This window comes from Vombatus ursinus, unplaced genomic scaffold (assembly GCF_900497805.2).
Source record: "Vombatus ursinus unplaced genomic scaffold, bare-nosed wombat genome assembly UNPS02014833.1, whole genome shotgun sequence".
Taxonomy (NCBI): Eukaryota; Metazoa; Chordata; class Mammalia; order Diprotodontia; family Vombatidae; genus Vombatus; species Vombatus ursinus.
The window spans coordinates 2,779,295-2,805,749 of NW_020954611.1; the positions used below are offsets into that span (position 1 = coordinate 2,779,295).

At 36.9% G+C, this 26,455-nt stretch overlaps 1 protein-coding gene across 1 annotated transcript in view; it reads left to right on the forward strand.

Moving 5' to 3' along the window:
* Window positions 1–262: 262 nt before the first annotated feature.
* Window positions 263–26,455, forward strand: part of TACC2 (transforming acidic coiled-coil containing protein 2) — a 308,717-nt gene continuing 282,524 nt past the window's right edge. Inside the window, exon 1 of the mRNA XM_027839765.1 lies at window positions 263–331. The gene's annotated coding sequence lies outside the window, so the exon portion shown is untranslated. The remainder of the gene's footprint in view (window positions 332–26,455) is intronic.

Here is a 26,455-nt window from a genome sequence, read left to right on the forward strand (position 1 = left end):
GAAAAGGAATAGTCCTCCCTTCAGCTCTACCTGAGAGCTTGCTGCCTCTGGCGTTATTCTCATCTTGCGACTGAAAATTGCTTTTGAGAACTGACGTGTCACAGCAGTAAAGCTCCCAGGGTCAGATTCCTTACACCTCGCCGCCATCCAGCACAGTGTTCTCAACCTTAAGCCAAATCACATTTATAGAACGCTCGCTTTCATGTGATCCTGGGGGTGAAAAGAGGGACTATAAGTCGGGAGAGAGAAAAAGAGTGGTGAAAAGTTATAAAATCAGGAAGAGAGTGGCCTTTTTTTTTTCTTATTCTTACTCATACTAGAAGAACACTGGGTAAGTAAGCCACAGATCCTATTTTCTTTATTCCTTTAATGAACATGTACTTTGAACTAGTTTGGCAACTGAGATTAGAGGGATAAATGTTGAAAAGTCTTTTTATTTTTTTTTCTTACAAAGTAAAATTTAAAGCTTATTTGTGTTTCTATTTTTGGCTTGTTTTTAAAAATTAGGTGGTTTTTATTTCTTTCTCCAAAATAGCCAATGGTTTTTTAAAGCAAAATAGTGGCAAGTATCCCAGTTTTTCTGGGCCTCAGTTTCTTCAGTTGTTATATGAAAGGGTTGGGTTAGATGACCAAGGGTCACTCCCTTCTAGCCTCAAAATTCTATAATTTAATGATTCTGTCAGTAAGCAGTAATGTAATTTAAGAAGGTACTTGAACTTAAGACTTTATGGAAAATAAGTTATTTATAAGCTCTTAATCATGTTGGCTTATAATTGCATTTGCACTCATTCTTCTTTGGATTTTCACAAAACAAAATAACTTTTCCTCTTTTGTAAAATGAAAGATTTGGACAAGATAATTTCTAATAGCCATACTCCTATAGGGCTATTTTAGAATTTGTGATTATTCATTTAAACTGCCATGATGTTCATAGAAAACGTGTTTCTTAGAATGATTCTCCATGGTAGTTATTAGCAGTACTGACAGGTCAAAACTGACTCAAGCCTGAACTTGGAACAATATACATATTATTTCACTAAAGCATTTAATTTTAAGAACTAATTGCCATCTTGTTGCAATTTGGTGTTTGGGCTTGTAGGTATTAGATAAGTTCTTGGGGCTTTTAACACCCCTATGGTTCTACATCTATAAGTGAATAATTTCAGATGTTTTCCCAAAGTGGTGGTGAAGAAAATCCACTATATAACTTTTGAAAGGTTTTTTGGAAAAGTACTTTATTTCATGTTAAACCAAACTCATACTTTAGGAGACAGCTGCATTAAAATGGAATGAGCACTAGACTTCTGAGTTGGAGGATCTCGAACTTAATGCTGACTTGCTACTGAACTCCCTGTGTGATCTGGGACAGTTTCCATAGCCTTTCTGGGTTTCAGTGTTCTTATTTGTAAAATGAAGTGGTTGGACAATATGATTGCTAAGGTGCCTTACAACTGTAAATCATACAATCCTCTAGTCTTCCTATATCTTTAGAATATTACAGGACAGCGGTGAAAAGTTAAATTTGGTTATTTTTCTATATGGGAAAAGGAAAAGAATATCTCTCAGAGTTTTGCACGTACGCATCTCAAACTCATTATGTCCAAAATGGAATTCATTTTCTTTCTCCCTAAACTGGCCCTTCTTCCTAGCTTTCTTATTTGGGGGGAGTACACTGTCATCCTTCCAGTCACCTAGGTTAGAAACCTTTGAGCCACCTTTACTCCTCTCTCTTTCTCATTCCCAGTTCCCCTTCTAATCAATTACCGAGCCCACTTCTGCAACATCTCATGTACATCCCCTCCTCTTGGTTCATGCAACTGGACACTCCAGTTCAACCTCTCATCACCTTCCATCACATCTCCCTTCAGTCGGTCTCACCCCTCTCCAATCAACTTGCACACAGCCGCCAAATTAATATTCCTAAAGCACAGGTCTGACCAAGTCTCTGGTTAAGAAACTTCAGAGCTCCCCACTGCCTCTAGGATAAAGTACAAATTCCTCTGTTTAGCCTTTAAAGTCCTTTGTATTCTAAATGCTTTCTAGAATGATTTCACATTCCTTCCCCTTTTTGGCCTCTAAAATTTAGCCCAAATGGCCTAGTTGTTGTTCCTTTCACATGGTGGTCCATCTGCCAGTTCAGTGGCTTTGCACTGGCTGTCCCCCATGTGCAGAATACTTTCGTTTCAAATCTCCACTCAGATGCCACCCCCTACTCTATATGAGGCCTTTTCTGATCCCCAGGTCATTATGCTCTCCTCCCCAAATGTTGCTTTGACTTTGACTATACTTTGTACTAACTTATCTGTGTATCTGTTGTATCCTCCCAATAGAACATAAGTTCCTTGAAGTCAGGGACTCTCTTTTTTTCTTTGAATCCCCAACACCTGGTATGATGCCTTGCACAGAGTACTGGTTTAGGAAGCTTGCTGAATTGAATTGAATATATTCTGAAGTTAACAAAAATTATTCAATCATAGGCCTAGAAGAAAACCTTGAAAGGCCTCTTAGTCTAACCCACTGACTCCATGTAGTGCTGATTCAAACAATGCCTTAAAACTCACACCCTTCCCAAAAGTCCTTTTCCTTTTCTTTCCTTTTTCCTTAAAAGTCTATGAACAAAAATCCATAGTATCCTCCCATTTCACATCTTTTCTTATACTCGTATAAATATGTTCATCTATTTCTATAAATCTATGCTTCTTGTCCTGCCTTCAGGGAAAACATTCATATGATGATCTTTACAAGGGCAAGAATTTATGGATACCTAAAAGGATCAAGCTGGGTCAATTGATAGTGCATTTTTAAAAAAAAAAAATCTGTAAGGCAAATAGAGATAGGATGAAAATTTTTATTTCAGAGTAAAATTATAACAAAGTCTTGGCGTCAACCAACATACCTGGTTGTAAATCAACATCCCCTCCCCATCTACTCTTTGCTGGGTCAGAAAAACCCATTTCTTTTAGGCATCTCTCGATATTATTCAGACACAAATTTACTGAGCACTTACATGTAAGTCATTGAACCATTTGCTGTGGAGGATTCAAAGAGCAGAGGCCTTGGTGCCTGTCTCTGAAGAGTTTATAGGCTCGTAGGAGAGGAGATAAGCTCAGGGAGAAGACTGTTTAGGATGCTGGACTGAAAATGAGAAGAGCCACAAGAGTGGGAGAGGTGTAAAGTGCTATAGGAGTTCAAAGAAGGGAAGAGATTATGACTAAAACAAAAAGAAAGAAATGAAAAAGCGTTTTGAGAAGGGTATGAGTTGAACTAGGACTTGAAGAAAGTTCTAGATTTTGATACTGGGAGAAAAGAAAGGAGGTATTCTAGATAGAGATAATGGACAAAAAGCATCCAAGAAAGAAAAAAGCAATGGGGAAAATGGATAGATATATTTAGTGAGAGTAGGGGATTTGTGTCAAGAAGCAACTAGAAAGATGGACATGAAGAGCTTTGAATGCCTGGTAAAGAGGCATTTAGATTTTGTCATAGGCAGTGAGAAACAATATGAAGAGTTCTGGGAAGTAAAATTACATGAGAAAATTATATTTAGGAAGGTTAATCTGGCATCAGGTTGGAAAATGGTTCAGAGGAAGGAAAGAAGGGTGGCAGCTGAGAGCAGTTAGAAAACTATTCCAGTAGTTCAGGTGGGCAATGATGAAGACATCAGAGTAGAGTGGTAGCAAGAGGAATAGAAAAGAAGGGATGGATTCAAGAGATATCTGAAAAATCAGCAGGACCTGGCCAATGTCTCATTGGGGAGGGAGGTGGGAAGCCAGGATGACTTACTGTAAATAAATATAAATGCATTTTAAAAACAATAATTTGTAAGGATAAATTTATGTCTACATTTCTGTCCCTTGTGAAACATACATGTATAGCAAAAATAAGAGAAGCATTTTTGCAGGATTACTTCCTGAGGTTTCCTAAATATTAGTAATAATGGTGTTTAAAATTGACACAGTGTGATTAGTGCTCTTAGTATGTAACCAAAAAGGGGGAAATCCTATTGTGCCAGTTTAAAGTCTGTGAGCAGCCCATATGGACTGGAGCCAGGCTTGGTTTCCATGAATTTTAACTCCAGAGTTATACACCAGTGTTGTAAATCAAATAGGACTAGGCAAATGGGATAGCTTTCTATGGTCAAACAGCTAGCATCTGTTTGCAATCGGGTAGTGATTACAATGGATTGTGTCTCACTACTCTGTGGCATTGGAGAAATAGCTAGCATCCCCAAATCCATGTACATAAAGAATCCTGAGGCACAAAGAGTATTTATGGATGTGTACATTTCTGGTTTGATTCATTATTTAATTCAACAAAATTTATTAAGCTTTTCCTGTGTGTTGAATGAGCACCAGTGGTAGGAGCTGGGGGAAATACAAAGTTTAGATAATGCATGGTATAATCATTATGCTAGCAGGTACTTTGAAATAATAATAATAATAATAATAATAACAATAACAATAATAGACTCAAAAGGTCATGGCTTACTTTTTTTTTAGTACTTTAAAGTCTGCAAAGCATTGTACCTACATAATTTCATCTGATCTTCACAACAACCCTGTAACGTAGGTTACCATTATTTATAACTCTTTTAGAGATGTGTCAGCTGGGTCTCAGGTTAAATGATCTGCCTATCTGGCTATGGCTAGTACTTGTTGGAGGTGAAAGTGAAACAGTCCCAAAGTGAAACTCCAAGTCCAAAACTGATTTTTATATAGCATACTACATACATAATCTCATTTGAATCTCACAACACTCTTTTTTTAAGTTTCGAAATTTTTTTCCCCAGTTACATGTCAAGAAAATTTTTAGCACTCATTTTTATAAGATTTTAAGTTCCAAATTTTTCTCCCTCCCTCTTATCCCTCCCCTCTTCTGAAAATGTAGGCAGTTTGATATAGTTTATACATCACAGCACTCTTCTGGTATGGGTACTACAGGTAATACCACCATTTTACAGATGAGGAAACTGAAGCTCCAAGAAACTAAAAGGACTTGCCCATAGTTAAACAGCAAGTCAGAAATCAGGTCCTTCTGATTCCAAATTCATCACTCTTTCAATATATCATACAAAGTGTATGCAGAAACTTGAAGGATTTTTTCAAGGCAAGCATCAGAGTTATTACAGCTAAAAGAAGATATCAAAAAAATGGTTGGCTGATAAAGCTGAGCCCTGTGGGTCTGATTTTCAGTCTTGTAGGTTTAGAAGGAAACTCAATTTGATTGGTTCATTCACGGGTACTGAACTCTGGGAAGCTGATTCACCTTGTTCAAACTTACAAAATTAGGAGTCTAACTTAGAAACCAGAAAGCCAGTTTGCCTATTTACAGTGACAAGAGAACTGGTGTCAGTCTTTGATAAAGAGTATTCCTTCCAAGTGATCCAATCAGGTGAACCCTTCCAGATGAATCCGCTCAGGAGGTCAATTGACAAAGCCAGAAGATTTCGGCTAAGCATAGAATTGAAACCAAAGGAGTTGGATGTTAAGTATTATTTCCACCAAGTTTGGATAGCTTGACAAATGGTACTTCTCCACTCTGCCTATATTTCTTTCCAAAGAAGCAATAGAGACCATCTTTAATCCAAGCATCTTCCCCTCCCTCCCCCCTACAGTGCTGAATAAACACTGACAAATTCTTAATCTTTGGCTTTCCTTTTTCTAGTCTCTAAATAGACCAATCTGTTATGAAAACATTACCTTCACCATGACATAAGAGAGAGCTCCTTTGCTTAACTTTAGTTGCTTTTTGGAGGAGATTCTGGTAGACCCCAAATTTATACTGTTCTTCATTGAGGTGTTAGTCACCCAAAAGTAACATTACCTCATGCTACAGTACCGTGCCGGAGGGAAGGGTTTATTTAATTTAGCTATACTTTAGATTTGTGTTTCCCTGAGGGGGTTTCAGAAGACTATTTTCTCATCAACAGCCTATTCACACGTCATCTCTTGGCCAACCTCATTTTATGCTGATGCCATTTCAAAGAGACATTTTCCTGACTTTGTTTCCAAATTCTGGAGGGTGCCCCCAAATTGAAGTTTATAACCTTCATGCATTTGGGAGGGGGGGTAATATTTCACTTTCAGATAGAACCAGTCAACTACATGGGCAATGACTAGATTTCATATAATGTGTAGCAAACTACTCACTTTCAGGACACTTGGTAAATAATGTCTGTGAACATACTTTTGCTAAAATTGATAATAAAGCTCAAGTTAGAACCTGACAAAGTTATTTCACATCTCAAATTTCATACCAACCAGATGAGGCAGCTAACACTTGGACTCTAGGCCAGTCACAAGATCTCCTGCTCATATTTTCCAATTCTTTGAAGAGCATTTCATGATATTAGTGTTGGCATCGCATTGCCAAATGAGAAGTACACTCTTTGGCAGCTGTTTAATGCTTCCCTCCTTGCCTCCAGGACTTCAATTTACTTTTGACGACATTTCTTCCTCAAAGTCTCAGGAACCTTTGTACTTTGTATACTTTGTAACACACCTTTGCCCATGTTACACTCTATCTTATTGCATAGTTATCTGCACACAATTGTTAGTCTACAAACCTCCCCCCCTACTCCAAACATAACTCCTTAGAGGCTGTAACTATCATTTGAAAAAAAAAAATCTTTGTATCTCTAATTCCTAGTACATATAGTAAGTACTCAATAAATGTTGAACAGAATCTTGGTTGGAGAGGAAATAAGCATTAATATAGCACCCACTATGTGCCAGACAGTGTACTAAATGATTTACAAATATTATCTTATTTGATCCTCACAATAACTCTAGAAGGTAGATGCTATTATTCTCTTCATTTTATAGTTGAGGAAACTGAGGCAAACAAAGCTTAAATGATTTGTTCAGGGTCATACAGCTAGTGAGTTGAATATCTGAGTCAGTATTCGAACTCAAGTCTTCTGGACTCCAAAACCAGCACTCTCTCCGCTGTGCCACCTAGCTGCTATGGCCAGATAGCAAGCCATTGGTCCAAAAGAAAATGAAGATTTATAATCTTGTAGCTTATCTGTATGAGCAGTTAGGTTGGACAATGGATAAATGCTGGGTCTGGAGTCAGGAAGAGTCGTCTTCCCATGTTCAAATCTAGCCTCAGACATTTACTAGGTGTGTGACCCTGGGCAAGTCACTTAACCCTGTTTGCCTCAGTTTCCTCATCTGCAAAATGAGCTGGAGAAGGAAATGGCAAACCACTCCAGTATCTTTGCCAAGAAAACTCCAAATGGCGTCATGAAGAGCCAGACATAACTGAACAACAACGAAAAACAATAAAACGTATCTGTATATGAAGTATGAGGTATTGGTCTAAATCTAATTTATTAATGTGGTTGATTAAATTTAAAGTTTTCCTAATATTAAACCAACCCTGTATTCTTGGTATAAACCCAACCTGGTAATAATGTAAATCTTTGTGATATTTTGTTTTAGTGTCTCAGTTGATGATTTATTTAAAATTTCATATCTATGTTTCTTTGGGATATTAATTGATCTATAACTTTCTTTTTCTGTTTTGATTCCCCTTGGGTTATATGTCAAGATCATATCTGTATCATTAGAGGGAATTTGGAAGTATCCCTTTTTTTGCTATTTTTGCAGACAATTTATATAATATTGGAATTGTTCTTTGAATATTTGATAGAATTCATTTGTGAATCCATCATAATTTTAAAGGACTGATGATGAAACATGCTATACATTACAGAGGTGAAGGACTTAGGGTTCAGAGTGAGACACATATATTTCTGTATGTGGCCAATAAGGGAATTTGTGTTTGCTTGACTATGCGTGTTTGTTTGTTTTCCTATTTGTTTTGAGAATTTTTTTCTTTTTTTCCAATGTAGTCTGGAGAAGGAGAAAGAAAAAATAGATTTGTTAATTTTTTTTTTGAAAGAGAGCCTGAGGAGTGCTTCAGATGTGGAACAATGAAGTCTTTCAAATGAAGTCACTATACTTATTGTTACTGAAGTGTTTTTCTTTGTGGCAAGAGACCTCTCACAAAGTGGAAATAATCTGTAAATGTTTGTAATGTATAACAAAGTATATCGATAGAACTTTTAAAAAATTAGTGGTAGTGGTGGTGGAGGCACAGAAATGGGGCTTCCAGGCTGTTCCATGGGGAATATAGATGTGCTTTGAGGAATTGCTTCAAACATAGCTCCTGGAATCCTTCTAAAAAGGATTAGTCTAAAGCCACAGGTTCCCCACCCCTAGTCTAGAGCCCTGGCTAGATCTCACAAATAGAAAGGGACAGGCAGTTCTCTATGTGGCAAGGCTATTAGATTTCAGGGACATTTATAGGGCCCCTTTCCATTCCTCTGCCCCCCATCAAAATAACTTCTTCACCCAGGCTCAGAAATTCAACCATTTGAGATTGAAGATTGAAGGCCTTTCTGTCTTTGAGAATCTTCCATTAAAATGTAAAGAAGTCAAGGAGTGGAAGCCTTAGAAGCCATTTTCAGGATACACCTTAAGGATATTACATTCTAGTACTCCAATAGAACTGTGATTTCCTAAATGCTTTGCTGGTCATTGCCCATTCAGCCTATAAGACTTGTCTATGTTCTTCTATAAATTCAGTACCTAGGGTTCTCTTGGTAAGGGTTGAGGCAACTTGCTGAGACTGAGGGAGGAGGAGGTGAAGCTCTGGGAGGAAAGAAAGAAGGTTAGTGAAAGAGAAGCGGGAAAGTAACAAAGAAATTTTATCTACTTAGCAACTGTGGTCAAGGACCATCTCTGATTGGGGGACAAATGATCATCAAACTGTCCAGAGTTTATTCAAACATGAAGAGACCTCCAGTCTGCTCTGTGGAAAAAAATCCCTGTAGCTTCCAAGGTAGCTAGTATGCTGGAATGGCAGAAATATTGGAACTTAGTTCATATTTGGGTTCTGATTTCTCATTATCTATGCTGTTTCAAACATGTCACTGTTTTCTGGGACTTAACTCAGTTTCCTCATCTTTATGTAATAAAGGACTGACCAATGGTAGCCCAAGCTTCATGAGCATATGCATTGTTTTCTTCCTGAAAATCCCTTGGATTCCCTTGGACTTTGGAGAATGTGTAGACATTCTATGACTGATGTTTGCTTATCGAGAGACGAGGAAAAAGGCCTCTTTGTTGAGCAGGAACTGATTGAGCATACAAAAGACTCCCATGGGGACAGCTCAAGCTCTTCTGGGAGCAAGTGAGGCAAAAAGTGTTGGCTCTCCTGTTGGGGAGGGACCTTGGAGGCTCCTCACCTGGGCTCTTACTATGTAGCCCATGAACACACATCCCCACTGTTGTTTCTGCCTCCTGTCTGTCTGTGTCTTCTTTCCCTTCTTTCCCTTATGAAATCTCAAAAGACCCAGGGATTGGAGTCCATACCAGGGTTTACCAGCAGACAAAACTGATGTGGTACCAATGACCTGCTTGACTGAACGTGGTGGTGGATTAACAGATGCTGGACCCTGCAGTAAGGAAGTGACTCACTCAGCAATATACTACATTCAGAAGTTAACTTGGTGGTGCAAATGCTTTGTAGCAACTACTTTTATTTTGAACCCACTCTCTCCAGGAGCCACGGTGGTCTAGCGGAAGGTGTGAGCAGGTATTAGGGGAGAGGAATGCTTTGTAAGTTCTGTTCTTACTATACCTTCTCAGTAAACATCCCTTCATAAAAGCTAATTGCTATTAATTGATTAAATGATACTAGGGTGCTAATTAATGGGGTCAATCAATGACACCTGTAAGTGGTGATTGATATTGGCAAGAACACACCAAAATGGGGGCTCAAGTTGATAATATTAGAAAGGGATCTCAGGCCCCTCAGAATTACTCCTGGAAAAGGCAACCTTGCCGTAGGGAACCTGACACATTAATGTGAGTGGGAATTGGGATAAAGACTGTGTCTAATATAGATATACATGTAAAAAGAAGAAATCAGACTTGATGATCTTTAAGGTCCCTCCCAGATCCAAACTTTTCATGATTCTATACAACAACAAACACTAAGAATATTTAGCAAGACAGATTGTCCTCCAGGCCTGTTGGGCTGTTCTCTGGTATAACAAACCCATCCATCGCTGCCTAAGTAGAATGTCTTCTCTGAAGTATTCCTGACTTCCAGGAGCCAAGATGATAGAGTAAGAAGTAAGGCGCTTTCACCCTCCCTTGTTGACCTCTGAAAGCCCAGAAAATATCACCCCAGGAAAAACCCTGGAACAGCTGAGCCAGCAGAAAGACAGGGTGCATCAGTCTTGTAGCCCAGGAAGCTTGGGGGATTAATGGGAAAGACCCTCTTGCTCTGGGGGAGGGGGAGCAGTATAGGATGGGAGGCATCTTAGCAAGCCAGCACCAAGCCCCACCTCTGCAAACCAGAGGGTAATCCTGAGCCCCAGGGTGGTGGAGTAGGCAAGCACCAACACCAAGATTCCCTGAGTGCCTCAGCACAGGCAAGGGAACCAGTAAAAACCAGCTTGGAAAATCACTGTGTGCGCTGGTTTTCTCCATCAGCCACATCTCCCAGTGCTTCAGCACAACTCCAGGTGGCAGACATCCTCCAACAGCCAAACATTCAAGTGCTTTAAAGAACCCCAGGAGTGTAGGCATCCTCCAGGGGCCAGAGTCCCCACCCCCACCCCCAGAGCTCCAGTGCTGCAGACGCCAGCTCAGCACCAGGTAAGCTGCCAGACCCCTACATCCTCCAACTGCCAGCACCTGAGGCCCCAGCACACAAAGCCAGGGACTAGGTTCCTGGCTCCCAGCACAAGAAGCTTGGGTCAGTACACCCTGTGCCCAGTAGGAGAGCTCAACTTTAAAAGCCAGGAAATATGCAAACACCATGAGCAGAAAGCAAAAATGGACAATGACCATAGATTCTCATTATAGGGACAGGGAAGATCAAGGCACAAATCCAGAAGAGAACAACATTGTCAATATACCCACATCCAAAACCTCAGAGGGGAATATGAACTGGTCTCAAGCTTCTTGGAAGAGCTCAAGAAGGACTTTAAAAGTCAAATAAGAGAAGTAAAAGAAAGATTGGGAAAGGAAATAAGAGGTTTGCAAGATAGAATCAAAAGCTTGGAAAAGGAAGGACAAAAATTTACTGTAGAAAACAAGTCCTTAAAAAATGCAATTGGGGGAAGCTAGGTGTGCAGCTGATAGAGCTCTGGCCTTGGAGTCAGGAGTACTTGAGTTCAAATCTGGCCTCAGGCAGTTGAAACTTACTAGCTGTGTGACCCTGGGCAAGTCACTTAACTCTGATTGCCTCACCAAAAAAAAAATGCAATTGGAAAAGGAGGCACAAAAACTCACTGAAGAGAAGAACTCCTTAAGAAGGAGAATGGAAAAGGAGATACAAAATCTAATAGAAGGAAACAATTTGTTAAAAATTAGAATTGGGCAAGTGGAAGCTAATGACTCTATGAGAGAGCAAGAATCAGTCAAACAGAGACAAAAGAATGAAAAAATAAAAGAAAACATAAAATATCTCATTGAGAAAACAACTGACCTAGAAGATCCAGAAGAGACAATTTAAAAATTGTTGGTCTACCTAAAAACCATGATGGAAAAAAGAGCTTAGACAGCATCTTTCAGGAAATCATCAAGGAAAACTGCCCGGAGGGGCTAGAATCAGAAGTTAAAATAGTCATTGAAAGAATCCACCAATCACCTCCTAAAAGAGATCCCAAATTGAAAACACCAAGGAATATTGTAGCCAAATTCCAAAATTACCAGGTCAAAGAGAAAATACTGTAAGTAGCCAGAAAGAAACAATTTAAATATCATGGAACCACGGTCAGGATTACGCAGAACCTTGCAGCTTCTACATTAAAAGATTGGAGGGCTTGGAATACAATATCCCATAAGGTAAAGGAGCTTGGATTACAATCAAGGATCAACAACTGCAAAAGACTCACAATGGAAAATGCTATCCACATCCAGAGAAAGAACTTTGGAGTCTGAATGCAGACGGAAGCATACTATTTGCTCTCCTTTTCTTTTGTTGTTTTGTTTTGTTTCTTCTTTCTCGTGGCTTCTCCCATTAGTTTTAATTCTTTTTTACATCATGACTAATGTGAAAATATGTTTGCTATGAACGTATATATGTATAGCCTGTACCAGATTGCACGCTGTCTTGGGGAGGGGGAAGAAGAAGGAAGAGGAGAAAATTTAAAATTCAAAATCTTATAGAAGTGAATGTTGAAAACTAAAAATAAATTAATTAATTATTAAAAAGAAAGAAAGAAAGAAAGAAAGAAGTATTCCTGTACTTGTCTCCTCCATTAGAATGTAAACATCTTGAGGGCAGGAAATGAGTTTTTGCTTTTCTTGTCTCCCCAGTGGCTGGCACATAGCAAATGCTTAATAAATGTCTGCTGGCAGACTGACCCGGCAGACCTCCTCCTGGTAGCTATTTGGTGTTCTGCTCTGCTTTGCCTCTCTTGGCATAATAGAAAGAGCACTGAATTAGAGTCAGAAGGATTGTGTTCAAATTCTGGATCTGATACTTACTAGTTGTGTGACCTTGGGCAAGTCACTTCTTGTAAGGCCTCAGTTTTCTCATCTATGTGTGAAATAAGGGGCACAAACTAATTAATCTCCAAGTTCCTTTTCTGCTCTGAAACACAAGATCCTATTATATTTGCATGTTAACTAAAAAGTGGGTAGCCTTGTAAATCAGACTAGATTTGGTGATAAAAGACCTTTCTTTGTTCAAGTCCTGATTCTGCCACTTACTAACTTGGTTAAAAAAAAAACAATAAAAAAACTTTACTTTTGCAAAATGATCATTACATTATTAATGTTATTAAAAAAAGTTGTAGTGATGTTTTTAAAAACATCCTTGCCATTTCCCAACACGATGTCAGTAGATTACTTTTGTAATAAAGCAGAATTAAGCAAAATAAATCAACACACTGATCATGTCTGATGGAATTATTTTTATTATTACTAAATGGGAATAGGGGCATCTCCCACTAGCCCAGGATGGGGTCATCTTCATTCCTGATGAAACGGTGGTTTAGAGGCATAAGCTGCCATTTTAGAGGTGTCTGGAGCCCATAGTGTGAAAACTCCCTCTACCGATGCAGATCATCAATGAATTTGCAACTTACAATCTAAGAGCATCACTGTATCTACTGAGCCACTGCAAGATAGAGTGACTTGTCCAGAGTCACACAGTCCGTATACGTCTATCATAAGAGAATTTTAGTATAGCTTCCATTTTACCTAAGACAGCAAGTTATATAATTAGCTGAAGGTTTTTGAATTTAGCTGAGACCCCAAAAGTTTAGCTCTTGTTAATGGTAAAAAAATTTCTGGCTCAGCTTTATTATTGCTATTTACTTTAGTTGAGAAATCTCCCTTTAGATCTGGTAATCTGTTTAGTTCCTGCGGTCTACAAATTCCAGTTAAAATCCCCTAATATTTGCTGATCTGATCATTATTTTACTTGATGTAGATATTCCTCTTCTGCTCCCAATTCTATGTAAATCTTAATGTTCCCCTTTGCCCTCTGTGAAATTCCAGTTGTATCCATCCTGCCTTGTCCTACATAAGACTTTTGGAAATACTACTCATGGCCTATTTGTTTTTATGTACCATGCAACTATGTTGAGCATATAAGAAAATGGTTATTAAAATATCTTTGTGTGTTGATAAATGTAATTGGCAGCAGTACCTATCAATGTATCCCTGAATATTTTAAAATCGTGCCAGGGAAGGATTTGAATCCAAGTCTTCCTGACTTTAGGGCTGGCTCTTGATTGAAGTGTCATTGTGAGATCCCGTTTTCTCTTGATAGTAACTTGTTTTATATACTACTGAATATCAAGTCCCACATTAAGCGAGGAAAGAAGATTCTACTAAAGTTCCCAAAGTCAAAATCAGGAAGAACCAGTCAGGGTTAGAGTGTAAGTCAAAGTTTAAATTATGAAGCTTCATAGTCAGATATTAGGGGTAGAGCTGACAGGATGGGGAACAAAATTATTTCCAAAACAGTGGATCAGAAACTACCTATGGCAGATGGCTGTAGCCAGTCAGGATTTAAAGAGCTTGTTTAGAGAACTATGTGTGAAAGCACGAAGGCAACAATACAATTAGTATTTCACCAAGAATTAAATAAATAAAGCCAGAGCAACAAGAGAATATGTAATCAGCAACAAAATTATGTTCAGGTTCGCTATCATGAGTGAGCAATGCATAGTCCTACGGGTCAATGTGGTGCTTCAGATCTTCAAGTACAATACCTGGGTTCAAATCCTACCTCTGATTCTCATTACTACCTTTATGTGATCTCAGGAAAGTCACTTTACCTTCTTGGGTCTCAGTTTCCTCATCTCTAAAAGCAGGTTGAAGTAAATGGCCTATATATAGATCCTCCTTTCTAACTCTTGAAATAGGAGTCTATGAATCAATGCTGTGATTAAAAGTAATATTATAGCCTTTGAATGACCGGCTGCTATTAAAACAAGCAGCCGCTGTTTTAGGGCACTCTAGCTAGACAATCATTAATCATCTATTGTGCATGATCCACATGCCTTCATCTGTGGGCCATCTTTTATCTCAATTCTTACCTAACCCTTAGGCATTGAATGGGTATGACCTCAGACCAACAGACCTAGGAAAGACCTTAATTTAGAAAGGCCAAGGTCACCCACTGCATCCTTGGCCAGTCATCTTGACCTTTGTCTTGCCACTGGACCCCAGTGACTCTGGAGGACAGAGCAAGACTGATGACTTTGAGCATTCAAGTCATGAATTCAAATCCAATTCACAAGCAGGTCAAGATATTACACTCATGATATCACTGGTCCTCTTTGAGAATGAAGGATGAGCAACAGCGTTGTGTATGATATATAAATTAGGTAGTGCAACAACATCAACAAAACATGCTGTCACTCATTAGTACCAGTGAATTATGGTAGCCATCCATGGTCAGACTGATCAGTCTTGCTCTTTATAATAGAATTAAAACACTATAAATCCTTAATAGGGGAAGCAATGTGGAATAGTGAAAAGAACACTGTGCTAGGAAGCAAAAAATACGGGTTCAAGAACCAGCTCTTTCATTTCCTAGATTTGTAAACTTGGTCAAATCACTTAATAAACTGAGCCTCAGTTTTCTCACTTGTATTTTGGAGATAGTAATAACTGTGATATCTACCTCACAGAGTTCTTGGGAAGCTCAAAAGAGATCATATATATAGATTGTTTTGCAAACCTTAATGCATTGTATATCATATATAATTATATATTATATAAGGGAAGCTCTCATTGTGGTTATAGATGTCAACTTTGTTAACTGGAAATCCCCATTTTAATGTAAGGTGTCATTAAACAAATAAGGAAAAAGTATTCATGTTCTTGATGTGCCTCAGATACATTGGAAACCGAGCATCTTCTCCTGAAGGGCTCACTTAGGAAAGATAATCTTAAGAACTTAATAAATATGATAAAAATGTGATTCTTGCTCTCCAATAAATGAATGATGAAGAGAGGCATAGATTGACTCAAAGGTTTTCGAGCAAATTCTTAGGGACTTTTATAAATAAGTTCTGAAGGAATATTTTACAAAATCTGAAGAAGTGGCTTCTTAAGTCATTCACAATTTTTTCCCTTAATAATATTGATCTGAGTTCTTTCCAAGGCCACAGGCCCTCCCATTTGCCATGTGTCAAGGCCAAGGTGGACATTTTCAGGGTGAATTCACCTGTATCATGTGTAAGTATCCATGCCTCTCACTTTGACTCAGTTTGTCACAGATGTCTTCCCTTCTATACCTAAACATTCTGGTCAGGATGGATAAAGTGATAAAATCCCCTTCCCCTTCTCAACAGCCTCCCCATTTCCCTACATTCTTTCCCTTCCTTCTTCATTCTCCAAAATCTCCTCATCTCCATCCCCATTATGTTTCTCTTGTCCTTGATTTTTCAAAACAACAACATGGCTCGACTTTTGGGTTAAACACCAATGTCTGGAATTTTGTGGGTTACGATAGCTTGTTTTCATAAAGAGTTTGGTTCTTTCTAATTTCTAGCCTGTATGGAAACTGTGAGTAACATAAAGCTGAAGTTTGAAAGTTTCATCAAGAGTTTGTTCTTAAAAAAAAAAAAAGACTCTTTAGTTCAAATCAGCATATGGGCTTGGGTTTCCATACTAGATTGAATGACTGTACTTCCTACAGATATAGAGATACACACACATATTTATATATAACATATTTGTATATTTATGTGCATGCATCCATGGATGTACATGTACACACATGTATGTACATACACATGTATAGCTGTAATCTACAATGTATAATATGCATCATACAGCCTCAATTTAACTTTTTTTTTAAAAGTACATGTATTAAGAATCTACTATGTACAAAGCACCGTACTAGGTGCAGGGGATGCAAAAACAGAAATGATACAGACTTTACCTTGAAGGAATTCACATCCTATTGGGCGACAATATCCAGATTCTGATAAACAAATGCAGAAATTTATGAGTACTTAGGGAAGGGGCAATCATAAAAAGCTAGTATGGCTTCATCAAGAATGGTTTATTCCAGACTAATCTCATTTCCTCTTTTTTCAGCAGGGTAACCAGATTGGTAGACCAGAGGAATGCTGTAGACATAGTATACTTTGATTTCACTAGAACATTTCATAAAGTCTCTTGTGCTGTGTTTCTGGATAAGGAGAAATGTGGGCTAGATAAGTGATAAAAAACAAATATATTTCCCTGGCAAGTCCCCTTCCTCTTCTCAACAGTCTCTCCACCCTACATTCCCTACATTCCCTCCCTTCTTCCTTCATTCTTCAAAATCTCTTCTCCATCTCCATGCCCATCATGTATAGTTAGTTGGATTTGTAACTGATTGAATGACTGGACTCAAAGAGTAGACATTAATGGGCCAATATCAGTTTAGAAGAAGGTCTTTTATAGAGTATCCTAAAGATGTGTCCAAGTCCTGTGCTGTTCAACATTTTAATGAGTCACATGAATTAAGCCAATTAAACTGTAGGTGACATGCTTGTAAATTTTCTGGGGATGTAAAGTAAAATAATGAACTATTTCCTGCCCTTCTGGAACTTACATTCTATAGGGAATGGACAACACACACACACACACACACACACACATAAATACAAAATACTTGCCAAGTGAATACAAAATAATTTGAGTGGGGGGAGGGATAATAACTGGGGTAACTTGTAGTAGATGGCACTTGAACTAAACCTTGAAAGGAACTAGGAGGTGTGGATGAAGAGGGAGAATATTCCAGCTATAGGGAATGACCTGTGAAAAGGCAGAGTTGTTGAGTCATTTCAGTCATGTTCTACCTTTAGGAGCCCCATCTGGGGTTTTCTTGGCAAAGATACTGCAGTGGTTTGCCATTTCCTTTTCCAGCTCATTTTATAGATGAGGAAACTGAGGCAAACAGGGGTAAGTGACATGCCCAGGGTCATACAGCTATTAAGTGCCTAAGTTCAGATTTGAACTCAGGAAGATGAGTCTTCCAGCTTTCAAGCCCAGTGCTTTATCCATTGTGCCACTTAACTGTCCCCAAAAGGCCAAGATCGGTACCCTAATCAGTGTAATTCAGGACCTGAGAATATCTCCTCACCTGAACTCGTCTCCTTTCTCTGCCATTGTTAACTGTTAACAAAATATAGAAAAGAACACTGGAAGTTTTATAGCAAACTTTCCATGCACAGTCATAGCCTTAAAGCTCACAGTGTCATAGATCTAGAACCGAAAAGACCTAGCCCTCATTTTTTACAGATACAGAAGAAGACTCTTTGAACGGTTGTACTTGGCATATATGTAGGAGGCATTCAAATATGACCTTGCACAGCCCTCCCTCACTTAAATCCAATTCACTTGCAAGTCATGGCATCGCCTTCCTGACGTCATGGTCCTCTTCGAGAACATAGGACAAACAACAACAACAACAGATACAGAAACTGAAGCCTGGAGAAAATAATGCCTTGTTCAAGGTCACACAACAGTCAGTGGTAGAAATAGGATTGAACTCATGTTCTGTGTCTTTAGGTTCAGAAGTCTTTCCACTATACCACACTGTTCTAAGGATGCATACTGGAATAAGGATGGGGTATGTGTGTGGGGAAGGGTTGGGAGGGACTAACAGACTTAGGTGGACTTCTGGTTAAGATCTTGAGGTAAGAAACCCAGGATTTAAATGCACCAGGAAGCAGTACAGCTTAGCTTCCCTTCAAACTCCTTTAAACAAATCTAGAAAATGTACCAGACTAAATCCTAATGAGGAAATCCCCCCCCAAAAAAGTCATATTAAGCCATTTTTCCAGCCCCAGTAAGTACAGGGAGACAGAAGAGCAGTATTTAATAAACCTAAGAATGTCAACTATATGGTAAGGGCTTGCTGTTAGACAAAAACTACTTTGAAAATTTGAAAGTAGTCAGATTGAAATTAGATATACACAAAAAATATAATTCCATATGTTAACATAAGCCACAAATGGATACAGGACCTAGATAAAAAGGATTTTATCATAAACACATTGGAGAAACATAGAAGGAAATACCTTTCACAATTTTAGATAGGGTAAGAATTCTTTTTTTTTTTTTTTTTTTTTTGGTGAGGCAGTCGGGGTTGAATGACTTGCCCAGGGTCGCACAGCTAGTCAGTGTCAAGTGTCTGAGGTAGGTTTTGAACTCAGGTCCTCCTGACTTCAAGGCCAGAGCTCCACCTACTTTGTCACTTAGCTGACCCTAAGGTAAGAATTCATGACCAAATAACAAATAGAAGAGATCATAGGAGAAAAAAACGGAAAATTTTTATTATATAACATTGAAAAGCTTCTGCGCAAACATTGACATTGCTGGAAAAACTAAGAAGGTAAGAGCTAGCTAAGAAAAAAACCTTTGCAGAAACTTTCTCTCATAAAGTTTTCCTGTCCAAGATAGACAGGAAACTGATTTAAGTCTTTAAGAACAAGAGCCATTTCCCAATAAGTAAATGGGCCAAAGATATGAAGAGGCAAGTCTTAAAAGGAGAAAGCTATCAATAACCATGGGAAATCCCTAACAGTAAGAGAAAAGCACATTAATACAGCTCAGAGGTTCCATATCAACCTATATAATTGGGAAAAAAAGAAAAATGACAAATGTTGGAGGGGCTTCAAGGAAACAGGCTCATTAATGAACTGTTGGTGGGTCTATGATTTGAACCAATCATCTAGAAAACAACTGAGAACTATACCTAGAAAAATCATTAAACTTTGAGTTTAGTCATACCCTTTGACCAAGTGATATCATTACTTGGTTTAATCATCAAATAAAGAAGGAAAGGACCGATAATGACTCTTTTTGTTACATCAAAGAACTGGAGACAAAGGGAGTACCCATCAATGGGGGAATGGTTAAACAAATTGTGGTATATGAATGCAATACATATTATTGCATCATAAGAAACATGAAAGGGATGAATTCAAAAAAACCTGGGAAAACTTGTATGGGCTAATTCAGAGTGAAGTAAGTAGAACTAGAAAACAATTTATACAATGACTACAACAGTGCAAAAGAAAATAATTTTGAAACACTTAAGAACTCTGATCATTGCAATGGATAACCATGCAAAAGCCCAATGATGATGGCTGCGTTCCTGAAAAAGAGGTGATGGACTAGAAATTCAGAATAAGATAGAACTTGACCAATGTGTATATTTATTTTGCGTAACTATTTTTATTTACATAAATGAGGTTTGATTTTTTTAAACTTTGGGAGTCTTTTGAAGAAGAAAGGGATGACTGGTAGCAATATGAAAAAGGGAAAAAAAGAAAGGCGTTTTTTAAATATACAGAAGAAAACAAAAGAAAGTTCAGAAAGAGATAGATAAATAAGGCAGCTCAAAAGTATTGAATGTGTTATATTCTTTAGAAGAAAAGAGCAAGTAGTATATAATAGAGACTCATGATATTGTATATAATCTTCTTTGTATGTATAAATTGATATTTTTTTGTATCTGTCAAGTTGAGAATAGCAAAAAATAAAAATACTTTAAAAAGCACATGTATAACCATGGTCACATATTATTATTAATAATTACTAGTACTTTAAGGTTTGCCATGTGCTTTACAAAAATTTCATTTGAAACTATTGATATCAAAATTAAATAAAAACTATTGCTTCTTCAAGTACTTAATACACCATTACAATATGGTCTCCTCCCTCAAATCTCTCCTCTCACCAATTCGTTTGGTATACAACTACTGCCAAAGTGATTTTTCAAATGGCATAGTTCTGACCAGATCATTCATCTACTCAATAAATTCCAAATGGCTCCCTATTATCCCTATTATCTCCCTATTATCAAATATAAAAATTCATCTTTTGGCACTTAAAGTCCTTCACAACCTGGCCTCTTCCTACTCTTCCTGTCTTCTTAAGCATCATTTTTCTTCATGCACTTCATGGTCTCACCATATTATTGGCCTACTTGCTCTTACACACATACACACTCATAAGATACTCCATATTCCATCTCCACGCCTTTGCCCTAGCTATATCATGCCTGGAAGGCCCTTTTTCCTAACCTTTGTCATTTGCAGTCTCTATTTTCCTTCAGATTTTAGTTCAAGTGTTACCTTCTGCATGAAACCTTTCTTGATCTCTTGATGTTAGTGACTTCTCTCATCAAACAACTTCATATTCATTTTGTATATATTCTGTGTATGTTATGTATCCCCTTCTCTGGACATACTCTCCTAACTTGCACTCTCATTAATGGTTTGGGTCTCTGCATTGATAATTTGTGCAGAAAATTTTCAGTTTTGTATAATCAAAATTGTCCATTTTATCTCCTGTAATCCTCCCTTGTTTGTATATTCTTTCCCTACTCATAGCTGTGAAATTTATCTACTTCCATTCTCCTCTAATTTCTTTAGATATGACTTATTTTTTACATCTAAGTCCCATATCCACTGGGAGGTTATTTTGAAATATAGTGTGGGATGTTGACTTAAACCTAATTTCTAACAGACTCATTTCTAGTTTTCCCAGTAGTTTTTCTTGAATAGTGAGTTCTTACTGGGCAGCTGGGTTCCTTGTGTTTATTGACCACTATCCTATTGTGTTCAATTGCATCTGGTTCTTATATATCTAATCTGTCCCATTGATTAAATATTCTATTTTTTAAACTGTACCAAATTGTTTTGAATGGGCAGCTAGGTGGCACAGTGGATAGAATGCCAGGCCTGAAGTCAGGAAGACTCATATTCGTAAGTTCAAATCTGGCCTGAAGCACTTACTAGTTGTATGATTCTGGGCAAGTTACTTTACCCTTTTTTGCCTCAGTTTTCTCATCTGTAAAATGATCTGGAGAAGGAAATGGCAAACCACTCCAGTATCTTTGACAAGAAAACCCCAAATGGGGACACAAAGAGTCATACATGACTGAAACAACTGAACAACAATAAAAATTGTTTTGATGATTATTGCTTTAGAGTACGGTTTGAAATCTGGTACTGCTAGGCCCCTTCCTTCTCAATTTTTTTTTCTCATTATTCCCTTTGAGAGTCTTGCCCTTTTTTTCTTCCAGATGAATATTGCCATATTTTTTTGCCTTCTATAAAATTATTCTTTGGAAGTTTGATTCATATGACATTGATTCTGTAAATTCATGTAGATATTAGTATCATTTTTATTACATTAGCATAGCCTAGTCATGAGCGTTTGTTTCTTCTCCAGTTATTAAATTTTCCTTTATTTTTGTAAAGAGTGTTTTGTAGTTGTATTCATATAGTTCCTATGAGTGTCTTAGTAGACGAACTCTCAAATATTAATGATAATATTTTGAATGGAATATTTTTCTCTTTCTGCTAGATTTTGTTGGTAATGTAATTCAGAAAGGTTGATGATATAAATGTATATATATACATATATATATATAGAGAGAGAGAGAGAGAGAGAGGTGCATACATACATATGCTTATTATATATCCTGTAATTTTATTGGTTATTGGCCCTATTTTTCAGTTAAATCTCTAGGACTAAGTAAATTACCATGTCATGTGCAAAAAAGTGATAATTTGTTTATTTGTCTATGCTTATTTCCTCAATTTCTTTTTTCTTGACATTTCTATAGCTATTTCTACAATTCTATCAAATAATACTGATGACAGTGAATAGACTTACTTTATTCCTGATTTAATTGTAAAATCTTCTAGTATTTCTCCATTACAAATAATTTACCCTTAGACTTAGATAAATTCTGTTTACCATATGAAGGAAAAGACTATTCATTCCTATTCCTAATTGCTTATGCTTTCTAGTGTTTTAAAAAAGTAGATATTATATTTTTCAAAAGCCTTTTCAGTGACATTCTTTTTTTCCCCCTTGCTTTTTGCTAGGCAAGTTAAATGACTTGCCCAGGGTCACACAGTTAGTAAGTGTCATGTGTTGTGTGTCTGAGACCAGATTTGAAGAAAAGCCTTTTCAAAAGCCTTCATCTCTTCATATAATCATTTGATTTTTATTGTTTTAATTCTTAATAGGTCCATTATGTGTATATTTTCCCCTAATATTGTACCAACTCTGGATTCTTGGTACAAATCTAACCTGGCATTAGTGTTTAATCTTTTTAATGTATTGATGTTACCTTTTTTGCTAACACTTAATTTAATATTTTATTCCAACTGTCATTAGGGATATTGGTTTATAATTTTTTTCTCTGCTTCATTTCCTTCTGGTTTCAAACTCAAGACCATTTTTTAATAAAAGGATTTTTGAAGAATATTTTTCCTATTTAAAAAAAACTTTGTATAATATTTTTGTTAATTATTTTTTGAATGTTTGACAGAATTTTCTAGATGCTATTCATCTGATCCTAAGTTTCTGCTGCTCCCCTGCCCCTGCCTTGGGAGTTTCCTTGTGGCTTGTTCATTTTCTTTTTCTAAGACTAAGTCATTTATATTTTCTATTTTTTGTTCTGTTTTTTTCTGGGTATTTTATATTGTTGTAAATATTTATCCATCTTATTTATCAGTTTTCTTGGTACATGATTGGGTAAAATAGTTTCTAATAATCTCCATTATTTCCTTTTCATTTGAATTCTTTTTCATTTTTATATTGACATTTTGGTTTTTCTTTTATTTGATTTGATTAGAGAATGATCTATCTATTTTACTATATCTATTATCTAAAGTTATCTATTATATATATAATATATACTATATCTATATCTAAAGTTATCTATTTAACTTTTAAAATGCTCCTAGTTTTGTCAATTTGATGCTATTTTTGCTTTTAATTTTCATGATCTCTTTTTTTAATTTTTAGAGCTTCTAATGCTTTGGGGTTTTTTTATTTGATGTTTTTAAAAGTCTTTAGAAATTTATATGCTCAATTCATTGATTTATTCTTTTTGTCTTTTGTTAATATGTTAGAAAACATATATTTTCCCTAAGGACTGCTTTAGCTTTATCCCAAAATATTTAGTATACTATCTCATTGTTGTCATTTTTTGTCATTGATGAAATTGTTTCTATGATTTCTTTTCTTTGACCCATTAATTCTTTAGAATTAAATAATTTTGTTGTTGTTGTTCAGTCATGTTCAACTCTTTGTGACTCCATGGACCATACTGTCCAAGGAGTTTTCTTGGCAAAGATACTGAAGGGGTTTGCCATTTCCTTCTCCAGCGGATTAAGGCAAACAAAGGTTAAGTGATTTGTCGAACATCACACAGCTATTAAGTGTCTGAGGCCAGATTTGAACTCTGATCTTCCTGACTCCAGGTTTAGTGTTCTATCCACTGAAACATCTAGCTGCACCCCCCCTTTTATTAAGAATTTATAGTACCTTTTTAAATAAATAATAATTTAGTTTCCATTTAATTAATACATTTCTCAATTGCCCTTAATCAACTATACTTTTTATTGCAATATAGTTATTATAATTATGTATCTAATAATTCTGCTTTTCTGAATTTTTTATGACATTTTAATGCCTTTGGCCTATGGACAATTTTTGTAAAAATGCCATGTTCAGCTGAAAAGTATGCATATTACTTTCTATTCCCATTCAGTAACTGCCAGAGAATCAGCACATGTAGCCGTTCTAAAATACTGCTCAGGTCCTTAACTCCTTTCTTGTTTGTCTTTTTTGTTAGATTTATCTAAGTCTAAACTGGTACGCTGAGGTTCCTAACCACTGTATTTTACCATCTATCCCTCCCTGTAATTTTATTAGCTTTTTATTTAAATACTTAGATTCTAATTTTTTTCACTGGATTCACGTGCATTTCATTGAGTGTTGTATTATATGTGAGGAAGAGAGAGAAGGCCAGAAGATCAAAGAGAAAGGCACTCCACTGTTCCTCCTTTCTATTCACCATGTCCTTACCCCACCTTTATTCTCCCACTTAAACTTCTCTCTCCTTTATTTCCTGTCTCCCTGTTTTCCAATTCTGTGCATATGTATGAGTGTGTGTGTGTGTGTGCGCGCGCACGCGCACGCGTGCCTGTGCACATGGACGTGTGTGTGTTCAACCTTCCTTTGGTTCAGATAAGAGTCAAAGTCTTGAGATACTCATGCCCTCTAACACATCCTTCATGTTCATATATTCTTCTTTTGAGTACCTCACTTATAAGAAATAGTAATTTCCTTCTACTTCTTCCTCATAACTCATCTAGGTTATTCCATTTTCCTTCCTTTTCTTTCTTCTCTAAAAACTATTAAAACAAAACAAACTATCTTTAGGCCCTGAATTTATTTAAAGAACTCTCTTAACTCTTTCTGTGACCCCTATAACCAGTAGGATTCTAAAAAGACATTTGTCTCTTTCCCCCCATTAGAATGTAAGTGGTTCATCAATATTTATTATATTCCAGTTGCTAAAATGTATTTACCATTCCACATTTCTCTTGACGCCTATTTTCTCATTTCAGAATTTCTGTTTAGCTCTAGTCTTTTCATCAGGAATAATTGAAAGTCTTCTGTTCTATTGGAGGTCCACTTTTTCCCCTGTAATATTATGCTCAGTCTTACAGGGTAAGTTATTCTTGGTTATAAACTTTTTCTTTGCCTTTTTGAATAGTATATTCTAAGATTTGATTTGACTAGTCTTCGCCAGAATAGTAAAGTCAACAAACATTTATTAATGTGCCAGGCACTGTGCTAAGTATTGGGAATACAAATACAAGCAGAAAGAAAGATGGCCCGTGACCTCAAGGAACTTAAATGCTAATGGAGGAAGGCAACAAATAAAAGAAAGCTGAAAAGGGTAGGGGTGGGAACAAAAGGTATCCTTAAGAGGACGGTAGAAAAAGTCTGGATTTTCAGGAGTAGAGCCAAGAGGGGAATAAAGACGTAATAGACTTGGATGTTTTCTTTAAAATGGAGGTTATGGGAAAAAATGACCAACTAGAGGAGGGGCTCACAAGGGCAGAATGAACATCCAGGATAAGAAATCTACTTTAACATGGTGGAGAAAGTATAGTGACTCAGTTGGAGAGTCAGGTGAGTAGTTATAGCATAAGCTTGTGCACTCATGATGATAATTCTTTGGTACCTCAAACCTTTTCTTCTAGCTTATATGATTTTTTTCTTTGACCTGGAAGCTTTGGATTTTGCTTATGACATTACTGAGTGTTTTCAATTTGGGTTTCTTTCATGAATTGATTAGTAGATTCTTTCTATTTTTACTTGCCCTATTGTTCTAATAGATTTGGGCGGTATTCTTTTATCATTTCTTGAAATATGGAATCTAGATTCTTAATTTGGTCATGACTTGCAAAGAGTTAATTGATGCTTAAATTATCTCTACTTAATCTTTTTCAAAGTCAATTGTTTTTGAGAGTAGACAATTCATGTATTCTGCTATTTTTCAGTATTTTGACTTTATTCTAATATTTTTTGTTGTCTCCTGGAATCATTGAGATACATTTATTCTATCCTGGTTTTTTTAGGAAGTCTACTTACCTGTGTAAGACTTTCCATTTTCAGTTTTAAGCTCTTTATTCTTCTGAATTTTTCTACATTGCTCTTATTTAATTTTTTAAATCACTTTCTTCAGTTCTTCAAAATACTCTTCGAGTATTTGATGACAACCCATTTTTCCCTCTGAGACTCTGCTTGTATTGTTGGTTAGGTACTTTCTTCTTATGGGTTTACCTCTTTGTTGTCTTTTGACATGGAGTATTTCCTCATGGTGTAGGGTATTTTCTTCCATTTACACACAACTCCGGCCTATTTCTGGTTTGGGACTTTATGCACCCAAATGGCCAGGCTCTGCTCTTTTGCACACTCTTGCAATGAATAAACAAGCCATATTTGGTCACATCCCCAATTTCCCATGCCCCTGTGAAAGTTTCCACATCCTCTTGTATCTGCAGGGCAGCCTTCAGGCCCTACTAAAAAATCCTTGGTTAAAGTTAAAGGCTTTGGGTGACACTACCCACACCCTGGAACTTTAG